Source organism: Mixophyes fleayi, chromosome 4 (genome assembly GCF_038048845.1).
Source record: "Mixophyes fleayi isolate aMixFle1 chromosome 4, aMixFle1.hap1, whole genome shotgun sequence".
NCBI classification, from domain to species: domain Eukaryota; kingdom Metazoa; phylum Chordata; class Amphibia; order Anura; family Limnodynastidae; genus Mixophyes; species Mixophyes fleayi.
In genome coordinates, this window is record NC_134405.1 from 249,225,211 (window position 1) to 249,246,709 (window position 21,499).

The following is a 21,499-nucleotide window of genomic DNA, read 5'->3' on the forward strand; positions in this document are numbered from 1 at the left end:
CAGCAAAAGAAAAAATTAACTTCTAAAAAAATGTTAATGTGCAATATGTCGTGAGAAGGGGTAGAAGAGATTAATGCAGCAGCCGTAGTGCTATGCTTATTTACAGATGACTAAACCACTTTAATCAAGATAGTTTTGTCTATTCATGTTCACAATCTACTTTACCAAATATTGTCATTATTGTGGTATTGTAAGTTATATGGAAAAAATGGAATGTCCTGAATATATGAAGTTTAGGTCTGTGCACATCTAATTGAATGTTTGTTAAAAAATGCCTGAATTTCCAAAATTTGATGTGTAATAGCATTATTGTCTTAGCAATATTACAAATTTAAATGTTTTCACTTTAATGGTTATAGCTCCTGCTAACATCAAAGTGTATTGAGCTGGACATTCACATCATAAATAAGGAGATATTTATTTAAAATAAGTGAGCTTCTAGTAAATGGCTTTTAAAAATGCAGAAGTAGTAAACAGGACTGGAGAGAATGGTGTTGGCACCTTGGAAGGTGACCTCCTTCTTGGAGACGTTGCCCCCAACGCCACTGCTTTTTCCCTTGCGCAGTAGTACAAAGTCAAATCGGGTTCTTACAATAGTGAACAGATCATTTGTAATTGAATACCAAAAATTAGTCGGCCGGTTGTTTAATGCTACAGACTGCTTACATTTTCAATAACTAACCAAATCAAGCATCCTACTGGTGCAAATGCACAAATCTCATTGATGTATTCACATGGTGTACTGTGATTTGATTATCTTGCAGCTGTCACCAGACAGAATTAGATTCCATCAGGGGTGCCAAAAGGGTGCAGCGTATAAAGGGGTTGGATGGGGAATTCATTTGGGACCAACTTCCTATTACTCTGTGTGCCAGCCCTGTGGAACTGGCTCTTGCCAAGACTGTGCACGGTCATAAGGTCACATCACGCGTGCAGTCTCAGGAGAGGTAGGACAAGTAGTAGTTACCATTTGGCAGCCCTAGATGTGAAAAGAAAGAGGTGTGCCTTCTAAGCATGCCCAAAAAATAGCTTAGTCCTCTGAAGCTACACTATTGACTATGAAATCAGAAGGGATCAAAAATTAACTAGGAGAGGAGTTTATGTGCAAACAAAATTAAACATGAAAAAAATCTAACCGCCACAAACATTTTCAAAAAGTTAATTCTGACTATTAGCATAGTAATGTATGATTTTGGTCCTTTTACACTCACTACTGTAATCTGTATGCCATGTATAATTAAAATATCTGTGGCACATCCTACAAAGGAGTTTGCATTTTTCTGTGTCTGTAAATGCCCTTGTATCCTCATGTGGCACTGATAAGTAAAGGGAAGTTGCAGAATAAAGCTGGCTATACACAGTACTTGAGAGATCTGACCATTCTGTGCTCAGGCTAAACATCCGTACTATAGAATTGGACTATTACTACATATACAGCATGTTGCAATCATTGTTCAAACGGATCAATCAGCCCATATATACTGTGATTTGCAGCCATTTAAGTCTAAACCAACCTAAATGGACATCAGTTACAGTGGGCTAGGCTAGTGGCACTAACTTTGAGGAACACTGGGCTTTGTACATGTAGTCTTATTTAATGTATGAACTTGGTCAGGTTCTATTTGCTTAACTGACATGCACCCACAACGAGGTAATACAGAAATTCTAACAGGACAAAATCCTTCAAAGGAGACATTTGCTTGGTGCAGTATTTCCCATTTACTTTCTGAAAACAAATGAACTTGGGCTGAAAATTCGCTTTCCTTTTTAAAGTGTGCCCGAAATAGTAAAATGAATGTCATTAAAAGAATAGGCTGAGACTTGGTCTCCACCACCTTTGAGAACAATGGCTCCTTTATAGAACGCCCACAATATATTTCACAATAGCTCCCCTGTAAGATAAAGATGTAGTAGTGTTTACTAGGAGATAGAGCACAATTTTAGGATATGATCTGTCAAAATTTCCTTGCTGGCAGTATCGTGCTTAATAACCAACTACTATACAGTCAAATTAACATACACGATTTAAACCCTGCAGACATTTGTTCCAGGGAGAATGATTTAAACACATGCATTGCATTACTTGATGGAAGACATGTGGCTGTATTTGGACAGACCCTTAGAAATGAATTAACAAACACTGAAAAGGCATCAGAAACAGAAAATAAAAATTAGGCTATGCAGAGCTTGCTTTATCAACAATCCTGGAAAATTTTTACTGTAAGGTGAGTGCAAGCAATCAGGCCAACAATTCAACTTCAAAATGACTTCAAGGCAAATTCTGTGGCCAATAACAGTATGATCCTATAGTGTGTCTTGGAAGGATTTTCTTAAAACACAAAACAAAAATCACAGATGTACCAATAGGAAAGAGATGCTCGTGCTCAGTTTTCCGAAAACCGAGCCCACCCGAACTTAGCGGATCCGAGTAGGCTCGCGAGCCAGCTCAGTAATTTTGCGCGTCCTCAGATCTGAATAGAGGTAAAACGTCATTATTGCGTTGTCGGATCTCGCGGGTTTTGAATTCCATAAGAACCTCCATCGCCAGGAGATTCAGCATCATTGCTCACCCAGAAACAGGGGTAACAGTGTTCTTGTCACTCTCCATTCTCCAGTGCCGTTGCTCATACAGAAACAGGAGGGGTAGCAGTGTTCTTGTCACTCTCCATTCTCCAGTGCCGTTGCTCATACAGAAACAGGAGGGGTAGCAGTGTTCTTGTCACCTGACAAACATTGACTGCAAATGACTGGAAATTAATGTTATTGAGGTTAATAATAATGTAGGAACAAAAAAAGATCCAAATTATGAGATTTTAGAAAAACCAATTGGGATCCAAACCAAAAAACACACCAAGGCGGTTTTGCTAAAACCAAAACACGAAGTTAATCCAGATCCAAAACCAAAACACGGGGGTCAGTGAGCATCTCTACTAAAGGATAGTGACTCATGACAAGAATCAGATTCAATGCTGCATAATTTATTTTATTTCACAGCAATGTTATCATTTATACAACAGTGTTTTCATAGAGTAAACATAAAAAAAAAAAAGTTGGACTAAGTATTTCAATTCAAACCCAAAAAAAAATGATTGTAATAATAAAATTTGTCTGGCCAAATACTTTTACAAAAAACTAAAATAAACTAAGTTTTCTTTAATGCTATATAGACATATTGTCCGAACTAGCTTCTGTGAATAACAGGAAAAAGTTTGTTCAAGCGCAGATATTGCATGAATATGTAAGCAGAACAGTGTAAGAACAGTGTTAAGTGTTGTAGACAGTAAAACCAATTTCTAAATGTAAAAATGTAATCCTGGATCATGAATACAGTTTCTTCTTTTATCATGAAAAGGGCTTATGTCTGCACTAGTTTGTAAAAGTACGTACATGGGATAGCCCATACAGAGGATAACAAATGTGAATGAGGAAATTGTAACCCAGATCCTCCAATTAGAAGTTATACCAATAGGTTTGTAAAATTTTGTATTCTTTTATTGACCAACTCATGTTAAAAGGGTTAATTCCACAAATAAAAAATGTACAATTCATTTTTTTTTTTAAATCCAGTATTTTTATTGATATTTTTTAAGATATAAACATACTAAACAACAAAAAGAAAAGAAAAACTATCGCATACATATCGGAATTAAATGACGGAATTTACAAGATTACATTAAAGCATAATAATAATAATAAATGTGCTATATTCATTCAGGATCATACATCGTAAATGCTCATACATAAGTATGTTACACATGCAGGGTTTATTACATGGACTCAGATACTTATTATAAGAACTGCGGTAGCCATACATTTAAGTAGATAGAGGATCTGTACTAGATGACATAGGATAGAATGGAGACTCTAACCATCTGTACCATATATTCTCAAATTCCTTTAGAGCCTGTCTGCTAGTATAAACAAATCTCTCGTGCCTTATGGTGGTATTGACCAGTGCCTTCCAATTTTTAACCGTGGGACTCGTCGGGGCCAACCACAGCCTCGCTATACAGACCTTAGCCAACATCAACAACTGTGAAATGTACATTTTTGTCAGTTTATTAACTTTCCCCTTCAATCGGAGCCCAAAGAGACAAGTGGCCGGTGAACTAAGAGACACTTCAATTCCAGTAACCTGAATACATCTCCTGATCCTTCGCCAGAAGATTTGTATACATGAACACTCCCATAGAAGGTGCCAAAAGTTAGCATTGATCGAATTGCATTTCGGACAGTTAGGGGTAGCATCCGGGCGAAATTTTGCCAAACTAATAGGGGTAAAGTAGGCCCTGTGTAAGATAAACACCTGTATTTGTTGAAATTTTAATGATGAAGTATAACCTTTAGTACTGTCTGTAACCATTTCCCACTCCTTTTCTGACAAAGGGCCAATATCTATTTCCCACTGATTCCTCAAACCATCCAAATCATCTGCAGTGGATTCATACAGAAGACATGAATACATTCGAGAGATCAGACCTCTATAACCCAAGGCCTGTAATTGTTTCCTCAGTGGATCCACCCCAAACACCAAAGTCTCCCCTTTAAATTGTGTGTTTAGGGCGTGTCGTAACTGAAGGTAAGAATAAAACATTGTTCTGGGTACAGAGAATTCCCCAACCAACTGTTCGAAGGATTTAAGTACATTTGTATCATAAAGCTGACCTACCGACACCACACCCAACCGAGACCACTCCCTGGCTCTCTTCACTGTATTCAACTTCTCAAATTTCTTTGCCCCCCAGATAGGAGTATATGGATCAATGTCAGTTTGTTTCATTATTTTATTACAGATTGTCCAAATCTTAACTGCCTGAATCAGGAGCGGAGAAGCCCGCATTCCAAGCCGCCCCGCCAGCAGTGACTGTAAGGGAGTGTGATTAGAATTAAATTGGTGTACCAACACCCAATGTAGCTCATGGTAATCGGGGTCCGAAACCCATGCCTTAAGGTGGACCAATTGAGAGGCAAAATAATATAATTTCAAGTTAGGAAGTGCAAATCCACCAGAAGATCTGGATCTATACAGCGAGCTGAGCTTGACCTTAGCCCTTCCCCCTCCCCAAACCAATGAAATCAAATAGCTATCAATGCATCGGAAAATGGAGGGTGGAATATATACAGGTGACTGCTGGAGTATATATAAAAACTTTGACTGCACCATCATCTTAATTAAATTTATCCTACCGGAGACAGAAAGTGGGAGCTTCTTCCATACATGAGTTTTTTCTTTAATGTATTTGATCTGGGGCCGCAAATTAAGTTCTACATATTCAGCGGGGGTATTAGAGATCCATATTCCCAAGTATTTGAATTTTGATGCCCATTTTAACTGTAAGCCTTCTGGCATTGTCACGGGACACTCCCATCCCAGAGGGAACACGCTAGATTTATCCCAATTAATTTTTAGGCTGGAAAAAACCCCAAATCCATCAACCACCCGCAGCAAATGTTTTAGGGAAGTGTCGTGATCTGAAAGGAACAACAGCATATCATCTGCATATAATGCCACCTTATCCTCTCTGTGCTCTGATTTAAGTCCCACAATTTCTCTATCATGCCGGATCTTACAGGCCAGCGGCTCTATTGCTAATGCAAACAGGGCCAGAGACAACGGGCATCCCTGTCTAGTACCCCGCTCTAATTGAATTTGTTGAGAAAGATGCCCATTGACACAGACCCGAGCCACTGGATGTGAATACAAAAGTTTAACCCATTTTATAAATTCCGGGCCCACTCCAAATCGGGACAATACCTCCCACAGGTATGGCCACTCCACCGAGTCAAACGCCTTGGCTGCGTCCAAGGACACCACAACTTCGCTCTCAGAAGAGGGTGACCGCACCTGCAGGAGAGTATACAGCCTTCTAAGATTGATAGATGTGGACTTGCCTGGCATAAATCCCGTCTGATCCGGATGAATTAATTCCAGCACCACTCTACTTAACCTCAAAGCCAGTAATTTTGCTAGAATCTTAACATCATTTGACAAAAGTGAAATTGGGCGGTAGGACTCAGGGTACAACAAATCTTTCCCTGACTTAGGCAGCACCACCACTATTGCCTCTGCCATTGAAGGGGAAAGAGCGCCAATCTCACCCAGCTCGCTGAATGTATCCAACAACCTAGACACAAAAAAGGGCCGGTGTTTTTTATATAATTCAATTGGGATTCCATCTACTCCAGGGGCTTTACCATTAGGGAATGACATAATAGCTATATCAATCTCTTCAAGAGTAAAGGGTGAGTCCAAAAACTCCCTACTATCATCGGAGAGGACAGGAAGGGAGATACCATTCAAATACTTCTGTAACGTATCCATGTCATATCTGACCTGTGACTTATATGTATTCGTGTAATATTTATGAAATACCTCAACAATATCAGGCATCAGATACTTCTTAACCCCACTGTCATCACAGATAACCGGTACTGCTGCATCTGCCCTCTCCGCCCTTGTCAGATAAGCCAGGAAGCTACCATTTCTATCGTCCTCTGCATATCGTACATGCTTAGAAAACAGAAATTTACGTTTGGATTTCTCAAATACATACTCTACCCACTCTCTCTGGGCCAACTGCCATGTTCCCCTTGTAACCTCAGTTTTGTCCGCAATGTATTGTGCTTCTAAGGATTTACACTTTTTCTCTAATATCTGTTCTTTTTGTCTGGACGACTTTTTAATTTCAGCTATGCCAGCAATTAATGTCCCCCTTAGGAAAGCCTTAAAAGCGTCCCAAACTATAGGTGGCCTTGCTGTTACCAGATTATCTACAAAGAAGCCTTCCCACTGTGTCACCATTGTCGCTCCTGTACCCATCAAGGAGAGCCAGAAGGGATTTAATTTCCAAAAGGACTGGCCTCTATCAATTGCAAAATCAATAGATAGGCAGAGGGGGAGTGGTCAGAAATTCCCCTAGCCCTATATTCCACGCTCCTTACCAGCGGTACCAGAGAGTGTGACAGCAGAGCCAGATCAATTCTTGAAAATGCATTATGTGATGTAGAAAAGCAGGAGAATTGGACATCTTCTGAGTGCCTCAAACGCCATACATCTACTAACCCCATTTCCTCAACCAGAGCAGAAAAAGCCGACTAAGAGTTGCCAACTACAGCATTTTTCTCTCGCCATCTGTCCACCTCTCCATTTATCACATTATTAAAATCACCTATACAAATGGCTGGAACCTCTGGGAACAATGCCATGAATTCTCCACATTTCCTTAACACCTCACCATGATACGGTGGGGGTATATATACAGCTAACAGAATCACCGGAACCCAATTAATGACAGCCTTCATCAGTACAAGCCTTCCCCCTGCATCCACTTGAATTTTTTCCAAGGAGAAGCAGAGACGTTTATGTACCAATATAGAGACCCCTCGAGAATTAGTCGTGTATGTAGAGTGGTATGCCCTACCTACCCATGCTTTTTTAAGGGCGAGTATTCTATCACCGTGTAAGTGAGTCTCCAATAGACAAACAATATCAGGATCATTTTTTCTAATTTGTCTTAGTACAAGAGAACGTTTCACAGCATTATTTAGGCCCCGCACATTCCAGGAGAGAATTTTCAGCTCCTTATCAGATGTACCAGAATACATATAATAGTAGTCCCTCTTATCTCACTACCCCGCATCCCACACCCCTGCAGAGCATACATTGACATACTTATAAGCACATATAATCCTTGTCTATATATTTGCGATAACATTAAAACTACCCACAACTTAAATAACTTTAATACTAAACCCATACCCCCACCCTGTATACTCCACCCAACTTAAGTATACCTTAAACCCTAACTAAAATTACCTTAAGATATTCAGCAGGCCAGCACACTACCAAAAAAGGTCACCCGCCAACCCGCAAAATACCAGAAGATAGAGGAAGGAAAAGGAAGGAAGGAAAAGGGGCGAATTGAGACAAGAGAGGAAAAGAACGGCCTTAAAGCCATGGGCTCTCCAGCCCATTACATGATTTTTTTTTTTTTTTTACAGTGGACCTTTCAATATGAGTTTGAAAATCACAGACCCCACCTGAGCGAAATACATTTTTTTTTTTTTGTACCACAGAAGAGAAATTACATTATGTATAGCAAATACCATGCATAATATCAATGACAAATCAGCAATGTCCAAAGGACTATCAGGAGAGACATAAAAAAGTACTCATCCAGCATCAGCGTCCAGCAGCAGTTAGGCGGTCCAACCAAATTGCAGCCTCTCGGGGAGTATCAAAAAAGGATGTATGGCCCTCCGAAACCACTCTCAACCGGGCAGGGAAAATTATGGCATATGGGATCTGTAAATCTCTCAATCTTCTCTTCACCGGAATGAATTGAGCCCTGTTCTTTTGTACATCCAGAGCGAAATCAGGATACATTGCTACTCGCTGACCATTGTATTCCACTGAACCTTTCTGCCTAGCCAAGCGTAGAATGGTATCTCGGTCACGATAGTGCAACAATTTGGCTATGAAGGTGCGTGGGGGGGCTCCAGGAGGGGGTGCTTGAGTTGGAATACGGTGGGCCTGCTCCACTGCGAATTGGGCTGTAAATGAATCTGTACCAAACAGTTGGATTAACCACTTTTCCAAGAAGGATTCTGGGGAGACACCTTCTGCCTTCTCGGGCTATCCAACCAACCGAATGTTGCTGCGACGCAAACGCCCCTCCATATCCGTAAGCTTTTGTTTAAACAGAGAGGCTTGCGACTCCAGACTCTCCAACCGGCCCGCAACTGGTGCAGAAGTGTCCTCCAATGTAGACACACGTGTCTCCACTTCACCCACTCTCTCCCTGATTTTTTGCACGTCTTGCCGGAGAAGAGAGAGGTCCACCTGCACCTCTCCTATTTTATCCGTAACACGCTTTTCAGATGCCCCAATGGCCTGCAGGACCTGCTGTAATGTAACTTCAGGGTCCGCCAGTGGAGCCGACAAAGGGGGGGTAACGGGATGTGATGCATCTCCTGAACCAGAGGCTGTAGTGGAGGAGCGAGCAAAGCGGTCCAATTTTCCCGCTGCGGTGGACTGGTTATGTTTGCCCATAATTTCACAGGAAAGATGGGATGATATTTATCCTATAAGCTTATATGCAACCCTGTAACCTGTATAGCTTTAATTACATATAGGTGTACAGCTCAGATTGTATTGCTAGCAGTGCATTGCAGCCAGTTATCTTCACAGAGAAAGGTATATCTCCTCCAACAACACTGATAATGATAATCAAATAAGTCCAGAGCCCAATTCAGTTACTCCTCACTTGTACAAGGATATAAATGTACCTGTATCAGATGGATATCACAGGCTGTGTTCACCTAGGCCAGTATGTGGTATTACAGAGGCGCTATGTCCCAGCAGTCATCATCTGCCACAAACTGCCACAGACTGCCTGTAGTATTCCTCTAACCAGATGCTCAACTCTTTCTCTCCCAGTCTCGGGTAAAATGGCAAGAGCACTATCAAAACAGGTACACTATGTACAGCAACTATTCGGATGCACAGTTTTGGGTCCAAAAGTTTCTTTATTCCACTATAACGGAGATCAACAGGATATCTGGGATGGAGAGCTCGTAACTGTGCTTGCTACTCCATGCTCGTCCAGGCCACGCCCCGTACAATTCATTTTTAAGATATCGTCCGATAGAGAATGTTCATACAATACTTGAGTGAATAGTGGCTCTTCATTGGAAGTAGAAAATAGTTTTTACCCACTTTTTAAAATATTATTGGGGAACTCTGCACTGTTGAGGGCCATAATCCTTCTATTGTGACTTTATTTATTTTAAACAGGGGCAATATAAATGTATTTGATTACAGCAGCAATACAATTTGATTTATAACAAGAGCAATATGAATTTAATTTAAAATGGGTGCACATGGCCACAATTGGCTCCATATTATAATAATAAATTATTATTGGCTGCTGAATAAATAAAATTATTATTCCCCTCTTTATCATCATTAGCTATTTATATAGTGCAACTAATTCTACAGCGCTTTACTGAGTATATTTGCCATTCACGTCAGTCCCTGCACCATTGGAGCTTATAGTCTAACACAAACACAGTCTGACACTAGGGTAAATGCCCCATAATTAGTGAATGTTGACTCCCTAATAAATACTTATTACTTATATACCTTATTCTTGTTTCTGTTTGACAGGCCACATTGCTGAAGCGGACAAGCTATGTTGCGCGTTAGGAAGACGTAAAAAAATAAAATAAAAATAATATTTTTGTGGTGGTTTGGCCATCATTTTTGGCACTTTGTAAAGCCCACACATCGCATAGGGTATTTAGTCTTAAAACTACAAGATAGGGTGTGTCAGGAATCATCTTCTGTGGATGTGCATGCCAACACCGACAACAGATGCTCAGATGATCGGGTGAGATTGTTCTTTACTTACTGCTTCTACGAATCTTTTGGTTTAATAAGCAAGATATTTTTTGTCATATTTTTATGACGTTGGGATTTTATATATTATATTTGATCATTTTTATTCTCAATAAATACATTTCTCTATCAAATAAAGTCTGCCATCCCGTATTGATTTTTGATATTGGGGTCACTTTTCCTGGCGCACCCTATCGTTTGGTATTGTTGTTTTTTGTTTTACAAGGTCTGGCACCCTTGAATGGGGTTGCGGCAGGGACTGGACCCATAGTCATTGTTTTTAGATTAATCTCTAGTTTGGAGCGCTCAAGGATTGTTGCTGTTATTAGTCATAAAACTGCAGGCTAATGAATTCAGAGGTTTGGCTCTGGAAACCACATGTGATATGGGGCTGTTGGCAAACTTCACACAAAACTGTTGCTTTCCAAGTCCCTCCCTTAATGTTTGTTTCCCTGAAGTTAGTCTGGTCTGTTGAGAAAGGGAGTGAGTAGAGCAGAGATACAGACAAAATGACAGAACCGGTTCAGGGGCTTACAAGAGATAATTTGCAGACCCGCACAGGCTTTATAATGGAATGTGTAGCTAAAGATCCTGTCCATTATACCAAAAATAGGAGCACCAATGTGCCTACTCTATACTTCAGTAGGAACGTTTTCCTCATTGCAGAGGAGTATAGTTTTGCACAGGCAGCGAACATGGCCATCTTGCACTGCAAACCTATGCACCTGCAGAATTCTATTCAAATTGCACAAAGTGGGACACAGCATATCCAAAGCTACAGTCGTGCTGTGAAGTGGCTATTTTCAGCTCTGAGCGTTCTAGTGTTTTTTTATTCACTTTTTAAACTGAATGCATTTATGGTTTTCTAACATATCTTACATTCCTATTGCATTTAATAACATGCTCTGCCACAAGGAACTTTGTATTAGTGAAAAATGTTATCCTTCCATGTATACAGAATACTTGCTTACTTTTTAAACTTCTCCTCTGGGAGATCCTGGAGGAGAAGTCATGTGACAGGGGCTAGCCTCGGCCCTGCTATGAAATGCCGAAAACCACAGCATATCATAGCTGGAGGCGGGGCTTAGTGATGCAAAATTGCGTAATTTAGCCCGCCTCTGTCGCCTCCGGGAGGATGCTTACATTTCCGGGAGTTTGAGAGGACTTCCCAAAATTTGGGAGCCTCCTGGAATTTCCGGGAGAGTAGGCAAGTATGCATGAACAGAATACAAAATAACTTAATAGTGAGTTTACACTACTCACTATTCTGTATTTTGCAAAGGTTGTGTCTAACTGGTCTCATTGAGATTAAAAATAAGATAAACAGAACTTCGCTCTAGCTAGGTAAAGGGTGGCTTAAGTTGCCTGTGAAAAAGGGTCAGTAGGTTCTCTTTGGGACAGTAAAGCTAAAAACATAATTTAAGGGGCATATTCAATTGTCGGCGGTATTGCCGAAAATCCCGCGGTCTGTGCACGATTACCGTTATTACGGTAATCGTGCGTGGAAAAAGTTAATACGGTAATTTACTCGCTGGATTTCAGCTCGCAGCTCCCTGAGCCGCGAGCTGAAATCCAGCTAGATTTTACTGTGTTAACTGTAGTAGTTTTAATGCCGCGGCATTTTTTAACAATTGAATATGCCCCTAACAGTGCTAAAAAATTCAAATCAATTGTGGCACAATGGGAACTTTCAATACAATAGAAATATAAAAAGTACAGAAAATATTTACGTAAAAACAAAATATACATACATATACTATATATACACACATATATATGTATATACACACACATATATATATATACACACATACATATATATATATTATATATATACACACACACACACACATAAATATATATATATATATTATTTAAAGATATAAATGCTTCTGTTTTATGTTCGCTTAGGAATAAATGTATCAAATCGCCACTTACTTAACCCGATGGGCTTTATCTTTAATAAAATTGCCGTTTTAAATAATGATGGCAAACAGCCTTGGTTTTAAGTAACCACCGAAACCATGAAACAGCTGTGGATCCACACGATTGTGAGAGACCAATAAACTTATCACAATAAACCATATACTGTTGCTACAATATCATGGGGGGCTCCAACAAAAGTAGCAATAATAGAAAAAATAATTAAGAACATATAAGACCCAAATGATTTTAATCACAATGTCATATATGTCAATATATTTCAGGATTGATTTTAGCAAGATACTTTCAGTCGGACGTGGCCTTTTTTTAGCCTCCATGTCCTCTTTAGTGCATACTCAACTGGGTGCTTGGGTAAGTGATCAAGAAATAGGCAGTGCCCTGTACAGGAATACAATTTTTATAGTGCCCTAAACTCTGCACTTATTATAGAGTGCTAACCAAAATGTTGAGGTTAACGTGACTCCACAGAGAAAATACTTTTCAACAGAAAAGCACTCTAAAGGCTAAATTTTAGCAATACTGGCGGAATGTGAAATGTAACAAAATCTTCTATTATCTTAATATTGTAAATAAATGTCATATTTAATTCAATTTAAGGCCATGCAAAATATTATGAATATAAAATGGTGCAAAATCTTTAGAAACAAAATATGTTAAAAATTTAATTTATGACACTTTGTTCTTTGAAAAAATCAAGAAATATACATGCTTAATAAAATGTAATTCTCTGCTCTTTAAACAGTAATTCAATCTTTAATAAGCATAAACTCCAGCGTCAAGTAGCCACAAATAGTAAATATGTATTTAAATAGTGTCAACATTATTCTAAATGTCTGTAAGCGAAGCCTTTTATAAGTACAAGCACAGCTAATGTATTCGGTGATGCTATTAATAGCACATAAAGATAAGTAAAAATAAATTATCACTAATGGATCCTTGTAGAAGAAAGATTAGAGCGTCAATAGAACTATTAAATAAATAGGTGCTAGTATGATATAATCTTAAAATGTGTTGCCTGGTTAACTGGGCTGGGAATGAGGAGTGGCCTATTTTAATTGTTCAAATGTTTTCCCTGACGTACTTTTAGGTCTGTATATATGGAAGCATAGCCTTAGTTTATTCTTCTGCACCCAAGTTGTAAGTATATTATTTAGGAAAGGTTTTTATTTAAGATGTTGAACAAGACATTGCAGCCTTTTCCAACCACTTATTGTTTTTTAATATGTGGGTTATTCTTGTACTCTGTGTTTGATGTCCCCAGATCATGGTCTTTCTACTATGTGCCACATATTTGTCTGTGCTGATGCCAAGTTTCACATTTTTGTGGCTGAATGACAAGTTAAAGGTAACAAACTACCCCATACAGAATCATGCAACTAGTGATTATAATGCCTGTCTGTACAAAGAATTATGCAAATCTGATTTAACAACATTAGTACAGTATGCTAGTTGCAGTTTGTTTTGTTGGTGCCCACAATTCTGTGGAGCACTGAGCAACAGATGAAAAACCAGGTACTATAGTCGTGAGGAGCAGGCGCTGAGTGTATTCATGCTGACTATTATTAAAGTGGAAAAGCAAGCCGAGGCAATAGAGGGAAAATGTATTGTTTATGACAGCAGAAATCCCAGGACTATACAATGATTTATGCTTTTAACAAGACTTTGTCCTGAAATCTTCATCTTGGTTTGTCTAGCCGCTTCTCTGTGATAAAAGACTTTAAAACAAGATGTGGACTACTCCCAGTTCCTTGGCGCAGTTTAACCCTATTCATGACTTACTCTCATACGAATAATGAACAACAGAGGCTGCACTAAAAGCCATAACATAATCAAGAGATGATATAAAGTAAAACATCTCTCAGTTGGGGTAATCTATATTTTTTAGATGTAACCTTTTTGATTTCCTGGGCCTGTAATCCGGTAATAATGCACACGTGACAAATGACGACCTTTGAAAGCAATAGAATTAAAAGAACAGTTGTTATTTATAGCTAGCTAGGAAATGTCAGGTGTAATGTGATTTATTAATAAGGTCGTGACAAATTCTGCAAACCTATATGCTGATCTGATACTATGAAAATAAAGTGATGCATATATACATCATCCTTTTCTTTGGATGTCACAGCTGCTTTGTTTACTCAGAAAATCAAGTGTTTCCCATTCCACATTTTAAAAATATGAAAAGCTGCTTTTTACGAAGCTAAATACTACTTGCAGAAGGCTGCTATGTAAGGAGGACTATACATTTTTGTGCATCATTGACCTTCGCACCATTTCCTATGTACATTCGGTGCACAAATGCAGCCATCATCACCATTTATTTATATAGCGCCACTGATTCCGCAGCGTTGTACAGAGAACTCATTCACATCAGTCCCTGCCCAATTGGAGCTTACAGTCTAAATTCCCCTAACATACACACACACACACACAGACAGAGGGAGAGAGACTAGGGTCAATTTTGATAGCAGCCAATTAACCTACCAGTATGTTTTTGGAGTGTGGGAGGAAACCAGAGCACCCGGAGGAAACCCACGCAAACACAGGGAGAACATACAAACTCCACACATAAGGCCATGCTCAGGAATTGAACTCCTAACCCCAGTGCTGTGAGGCAGAAGTGCTAACCACTTAGCCACCGTGCTGCATCCAACTCTAAATGAGCCCCTTTATCTTGCTAACCATGCTAATTAATCAACTGCCAGACAAAGTTGTCAATAAAACTTGTTCCTGCTCAAGATCAGTATGCTAGATGAAAGAACTACATTATTCTGAAATGCATATCATTTGCCTAATTGGATTGATCCAAGAGTCACTGTCCTTCCGGAGCCATCACATGAGAAAGCTGCTTTCTCCTCACATAGACCTGAAGACTGACTGCAGGCTGCAACAGTTTGAGCTGTTTTTTTCTGCTATTGATTCAATTATTTACTTACAAATTGTTAGTCTCCAAATACCAAAAGGAATGGGTAATTGCATTCTTGCTTCTCTTTGTTCAAACATCTGAAACTTACTGTCTATCACTGCTTTCCAACAAACTTGACTCAGTATAATTTGCCTATTTCTGCTTGCAAAATTGTTCAAACTATTTCTAATGTTCAAAGTTAATAGAGACTTATCCAAAAACAATACTGGCTGCTATAGCTGCCAGAGATGTTTCAACCAATGGAGGTAACTACTATAAGCATTGGCCAAGGGGGGATAACTACTTGTTAAATTAGGATCTCATTTGTGTATCAAAAATCACCATTCTAATAAAAAGTTCTAGGGTGTGAAATTCTTATTTGTGTAAAAAGAATGGGGACCGTAAGACGTTTTATGGTTATATTTAAAAAAACAAAACAAAACACTGTACTTTCTATTTCTAGGTAGGACACAGATGGAAGTTACCACTTATGTTTTGCAAGATTGGTTGGGACCCAACCAATGTGGTAATTGCCCTAGGCTCACTAATGTCTCAAAGCATTAATTTACCTGTAATTGCTTGCAGGGAATTTTACATACAGAGTAGACTTGTGTTACATTCTCTGTCGTTGTTCACAGTCTGTGACATTGAAGAAGGAAAAACAAGTCTGCAAGAAGGTATCTGCTTCTAACCAACATGTTAATGGAAGCACCAGTTTCTACCATAAAATATTTATATTTAAGTAATCAATTTACACACCTCAATATGTTTGCCAGTGACCTATGTTGCAACATACTGAATAATTACACAATTTTATGCACTTGGAAAATATACACTAGTAACACATTCAGTCATCACTAGAAATGAGATTGTAGTGTGTGTGTCCAGCTAAATGATGGTTATTTGGTGCAGTAGCACCATACCACACAAAATTCAATGCACTGGAATACTCCTTATATGAACTTTAGACTAAGATTACAATTATAAAGCAATGGTTTAGTTACTTTTCCCTATAGTGTTGGATTTAATGTCTTCACCAGGTTAAGTGCTTTAAACAGATGTTTAAATCTTTTAGTCCATCTTGAGCCAGATGTGCAGTAAGGAGTTCTAGGCCATATAAGTAATGAATAATATATTTAGGTGCATTTGTACTTTTTGGAGAGAGCATATTTTAGTTAAATTGCTTTTCAGTTTTCTCTTAGATTACCATCTTGTACCATTTCTAGTCTTCCAAATATTTGAAACAGTATAAAAAGGGGCAATAAGAGATTAGTACACACTGTGAGGACTCTCACAGAATACAGCAAAAGACATGAGAGGACATACAAAGGAGACAGACAGTAGACAAACTTGACACAATAGTTAGAGTGGATCCTGCCCATTGGAGCTTATATTGTACACGGAAGAGTGGTGATAGATAGTAAGAGAACTAGGATAAAAAAATAGAGATGGTGTTCAAGGAAGAGGAGGTGATGGACAAAATGTTTAAGAGGTGGTAGGTTAGGCGAGCATAAAGAGGTGAGTTTTGAAGGAGTGCTTGAAGGATTGTAGATAGTCAGATGAGGTGGGGTAGTGAGCTCCAAAGGAGGGTGGCAGCACAGGAGAAGTTTTGGAGGCGAGAGTGGGAGGAGGTAATGATAGGTGAAAGAGAGGCGTAGTCCAGAAACAGAATGGAGTGGATGGATGGGAGTATACCACAAGATGAGGTCAGATGTATAGGGGAGATATGTTAGTGAGGGCAAGGAGCTTAAATTGATTATTGAAATAGAAAAGATGGAGAGGAGCAGGGGAAGAGGAGGGACAGGAAAGGACAACGAGCCTAGCCGCAGCATTCTGGATGGATTAAAGGTGGGAGTTAAGAAGGCCAGTTAGAAGGAGGATACAGTAGTGGAGATGAGAAATTATGAATGAATGAACCAGGATTTTGGTTGCTTTCTGAGAGAGGAAGAGTCGGATTCTAGAAATGTTAAGGAGGAAGCGCCGGCAGAACTTGGCAAGGCATTGTATTTGAGGAGTAAAATGGAGGACAATGTCGAGGATAACTCCAAGGTGAGGTGCTTGGATTTGGAGATATTGAGTTTGAGAAAGTGCTGTGACATCCAGTTAGTGACATAATACTTAGGATTAAGGAGGGAGAGAGATCAGAGATGAACAGATTGTGCATCGTCGGCAGCGTAGAGGTGGTATTGGATGCCAAACCAAATAAGTTCGCAGAGAGGGGTGGTGTAGACAGAGAAAAACAGATGGCCAAGGACAGAGCCTTCAGGGACTCTGTTCGAGAGAGGAAGAGGGGGGAGGAAGAGGGAGAAGCAGAGACACTAAAGGAGCGGCCAGAGAGGTACGAGGCAGAACAGGAAAGGTCAGTTTCGCAAATACCTAGAGAGTGAATGATATTGAGGAAAGAGAATGTTCAACAATGTCAAAAGCAGCAGAGAATTTAAGGCATATGTGTAGAGAGAAGTAACCTTTAGACTTAACTGTAAGTCATTTGTCACTTTAGTGAAGGCATTTTAAATAGAGTGTAGAGGACGGAAGACAATGAAAAGGGCCAAGAAGAAAGTGGGAAGAGAGAGAAAGCGGGTCAGACAACTAAAGACAAGTCGTTCAAGAATTTTAGAAGGAAAGGAAAGCAGAGATATGGGGCGTTCGTTACAGAGAGAAGATGGGTCATAGCTTTTGTACGACACAGGATCCAAGGTAGACATACTGCATACTGTATCTATCTGCCAATAGTTTTCAGTGTCTTATTCTCATATCCATAGTTTTTTCCATTCTATCCATCACCTCCATAAAATGTTTTGCCTCTAACTATCTCTGCTGCTGCACTGTAGTTAAAATGTATCAATACAACACCAAGATATGCAGGGGCACAATAGGTTTCTCTTATACCTATTGCCCTTCATGTAGGCACACATGTACCATTTGATATGTAATATAATATGAGAGGACAGAAGTAGATTCATTATATGTCTTTAAATGTCCCAATATTCCTTTAGAGCGGCGGTTCCCAAAGTGTGCGCCGCGGCTCCCTGGGGTGCCGCAGCGCTGTCACAGGGGTGCCGCGATCACCCTAAAAAAAAAACAAAAAACAAAAAACGTACCCATCCAGCGCCGGATCCCTGCCCTCACTGACTGCCGGGCGTGACGTCCTCATGTCCGACAGTGTCAGTGAGGAGCGGCAGCAGAGAGGACAGAAGAGAGCGGAACATGAAGAATGAAGGTAAGTAAAGGAATGGAGAGTGAAAGGAACACGCTGAAGGAGGGGGACAGAGAGAGAGAGACGCTGAAGGAGGGGGACAGAGAGAGAGAGACACGCTGAAGGAGGGGGACAAAGAGAGAGAGAGAGAGAGACGCTGAAGGAGGGGGACAGAGAGAGAGACAGGCTGAAGGAGGGGGGCAGAGTGAGACGCTGAAGGGGGGGACACAGGGTGTGAAATGGCGAAGAGGGTGACAGGGTGTGAGATGGCGAAGAGGGGGGTGCCTTGGAAAAATTATGCTGACCCTAAGGGTGCCTTGAACTGAGAAAGTTTGGGAACCACTGCTTTAGAGTTTTAGCTCATGTAGGAAGAGCACTCTCTAATTTAAATGATCTGTAGATCTACTGTTTATTTTGTCCTATATTTTCTCCTATTTTACTGTGTTTTATAAAATATTGATATTTAAAAAAACAATATTGATAATATTATAATTAATGGTAAACAATTCTACAAATAATAAGGTTGCTTATACTACTTGGGAGCATAATAATGATGATCGTAATAATGGCCTATTCAACATATGAAAATATTCACTTACATTTACATTAGAGTTTGTCATCTCTAGAGTTTGTATTAAATAATCCATAGGTGTGGTTTATAGCTTTCTTAAACCTATTTGTATTTTACCAGAGATACAATGAAGCTTACAGGGTGTGTTAATTTGAATGTATTACTGTACATGATAGCACATTAATGATGTGTTGATCCTTGCACAACACAATAATCTTGCAACACTAGAGAGCATTTGCAATAATTTGTGTTATTCATCATTGGCTATTTATATAGTGCCACTAATTCTGCAGTGCTGTAAAAAGAACTCCCATCAGTCACTGCCCCTTTGGATAGCATACAAACTCCACACAGATAAGGACATGGACAGGAATCAAACTCATGAACCCAGCGCTGTGAGGCAGAAGTGCTAACCACCAAGCTACCGTGCTGTTATTATAAATGTTTATTCCAAACAATACCTATATGTTACTAGACTAAAAATAATTAGGTCTTGAGCTGTGGAGCTGACAACCAAATGACAAGAGCCAATATGGTGGACTATATTTAATTTGATAAACACAGTGACTCATAAAAATACACCTGAGGTTATCATGGAAACTGCTGCTGCTACACGAAAGGCTTTTGACATATTCCCCAGTTAGAGTGCCATCTGCTATTCTGTAGCTTCCTTTCAGATCCATTAAAATAACAAGTAAAATATCAATAATTGTTTCATGGAGGGAAAAAGAAGGTGTCCTAATTAAGCTTTTCACTCAGTATATTTTAGTCTCCAAAAATGTACATGGGCAAGTTGTTCAATACATTTTAAAATCTGCATATATATAAATGTAGAAACACTACTTTATATTCTCAGTCATTCACATAAATCCTAAATTATATGTAAGAGTGGTATCCCCCATGTCTATAAACAATACTTTAGGAAGTGGAGATCATTTTAGTATCTATACAGCTATATTGCTGATATAGGTCCTAACTGCAGGTAACCACAGAAGGATTATAAATTCAGTACTTACTCAATGTAGCTAACTTTCTCTTCCCAAAATGTTATTTTCAGAAATTTGTGATAATGGACTTAGATAATAAGGCAATCACAGGATAAACTCAATCAGTGAAGTATCCAGACTCATTGTTGTGTTACCGGTTTACTGTATTGTACTTAAGGATGAGCGGGCTCGGATTACCGAAATCCGAGCCCACCCGAACAGTGCGGATCCGACGGGATCCGAGCACTGTTCAGGTACTTCCGGCCGCCAAACGAATCCAAAACGAGGCTATGACATCCAAGTCTCGCGTCGGATCTCGCGAGACTCGGATGTCATAAATGCCTCGCTCGCGGCCGCCATCTTCATTCTCCCTGCGATCACTGTCGAGGGAGGTTGATATCCTGTGCTCTGTTATACTAATTTACTATAGTCAAGTGGTCTTTTGTCCAGTGCTCTGTCCTGCTGATTCCAGTGGTGCTTTGGCCAGTGTCTGTCCTGCCGAGTCCAGTGGTGCTTTTCTCCTGAGTTTTTTTGGGCTAAGTCCATAGTAATTTTATAATTATAATAAAATCTTCTAAAAATGTTAAAAAAATATAAAAAAATTATTTAAAAAGTATGAAAAATATTCTAGAGCAATATATTCCTGCAGTTCCAAAAAATAAGAACTGCAATCTATATTACTACGTTCACTGTTTCTGCATTTCCCAAAAATAGGAACTGCAATCTATATTACTACGTTCACTGTTTCTGCATTTCCAAAAAATAGGAACTGCAATCTATATTACTACGTTCACTGTTTCTGCATTTCCAAAAAATAGGATCTGCAATCTATATTACCAAGTTCACTGTTTCTGCATTTCCAAAAAATAGGATCTGCAATCTATATTACCAAGTTCACTGTTTAAGCAGTCCAAAAAATAGGAACTGCAATCAATATTACTATGTTCACTGTTTCTGCATTTCCCAAAAATAGGAACTGCAATCTATATTACCACGTTCACTGTTTCTGCAGTCCCAAAAAATAGGAACTGCAATCAATATTACTACGTTCACTGTTTCAGCAGTCCAAAAAATAGGAACTGCAATCTATATTACTACGTTCACTGTTTCTGCATTTCCCAAAAATAGGAACTGCAATCTATATTACTACGTTCACTGTTTCTGCATTTCCAAAAAATAGGAACTGCAATCAATATTACTACGTTCACTGTTTCAGCAGTCCAAAAAATAGGAACTGCAATCTATATTTATACGTTCACCGTTTTTACAGTCCAAAAAATAGGAACTGCATTCTATATTATGACGTTCACTGTTTCAGCAGTCCCAAAGTGTGTGGTTTAGGGGAACGCTCTCTTGTGCTGCATATAATGGAGAACAAAAATTTGGAGGATAAAGTAGGGAAAGATCAAGACCCACTTCCTCCTAATGCTGAAGCTGCTGCCACTAGTCATGAAATGCCCTCAACGTCGTCTGCCAAGGGCGATGACCAATCTCCTAG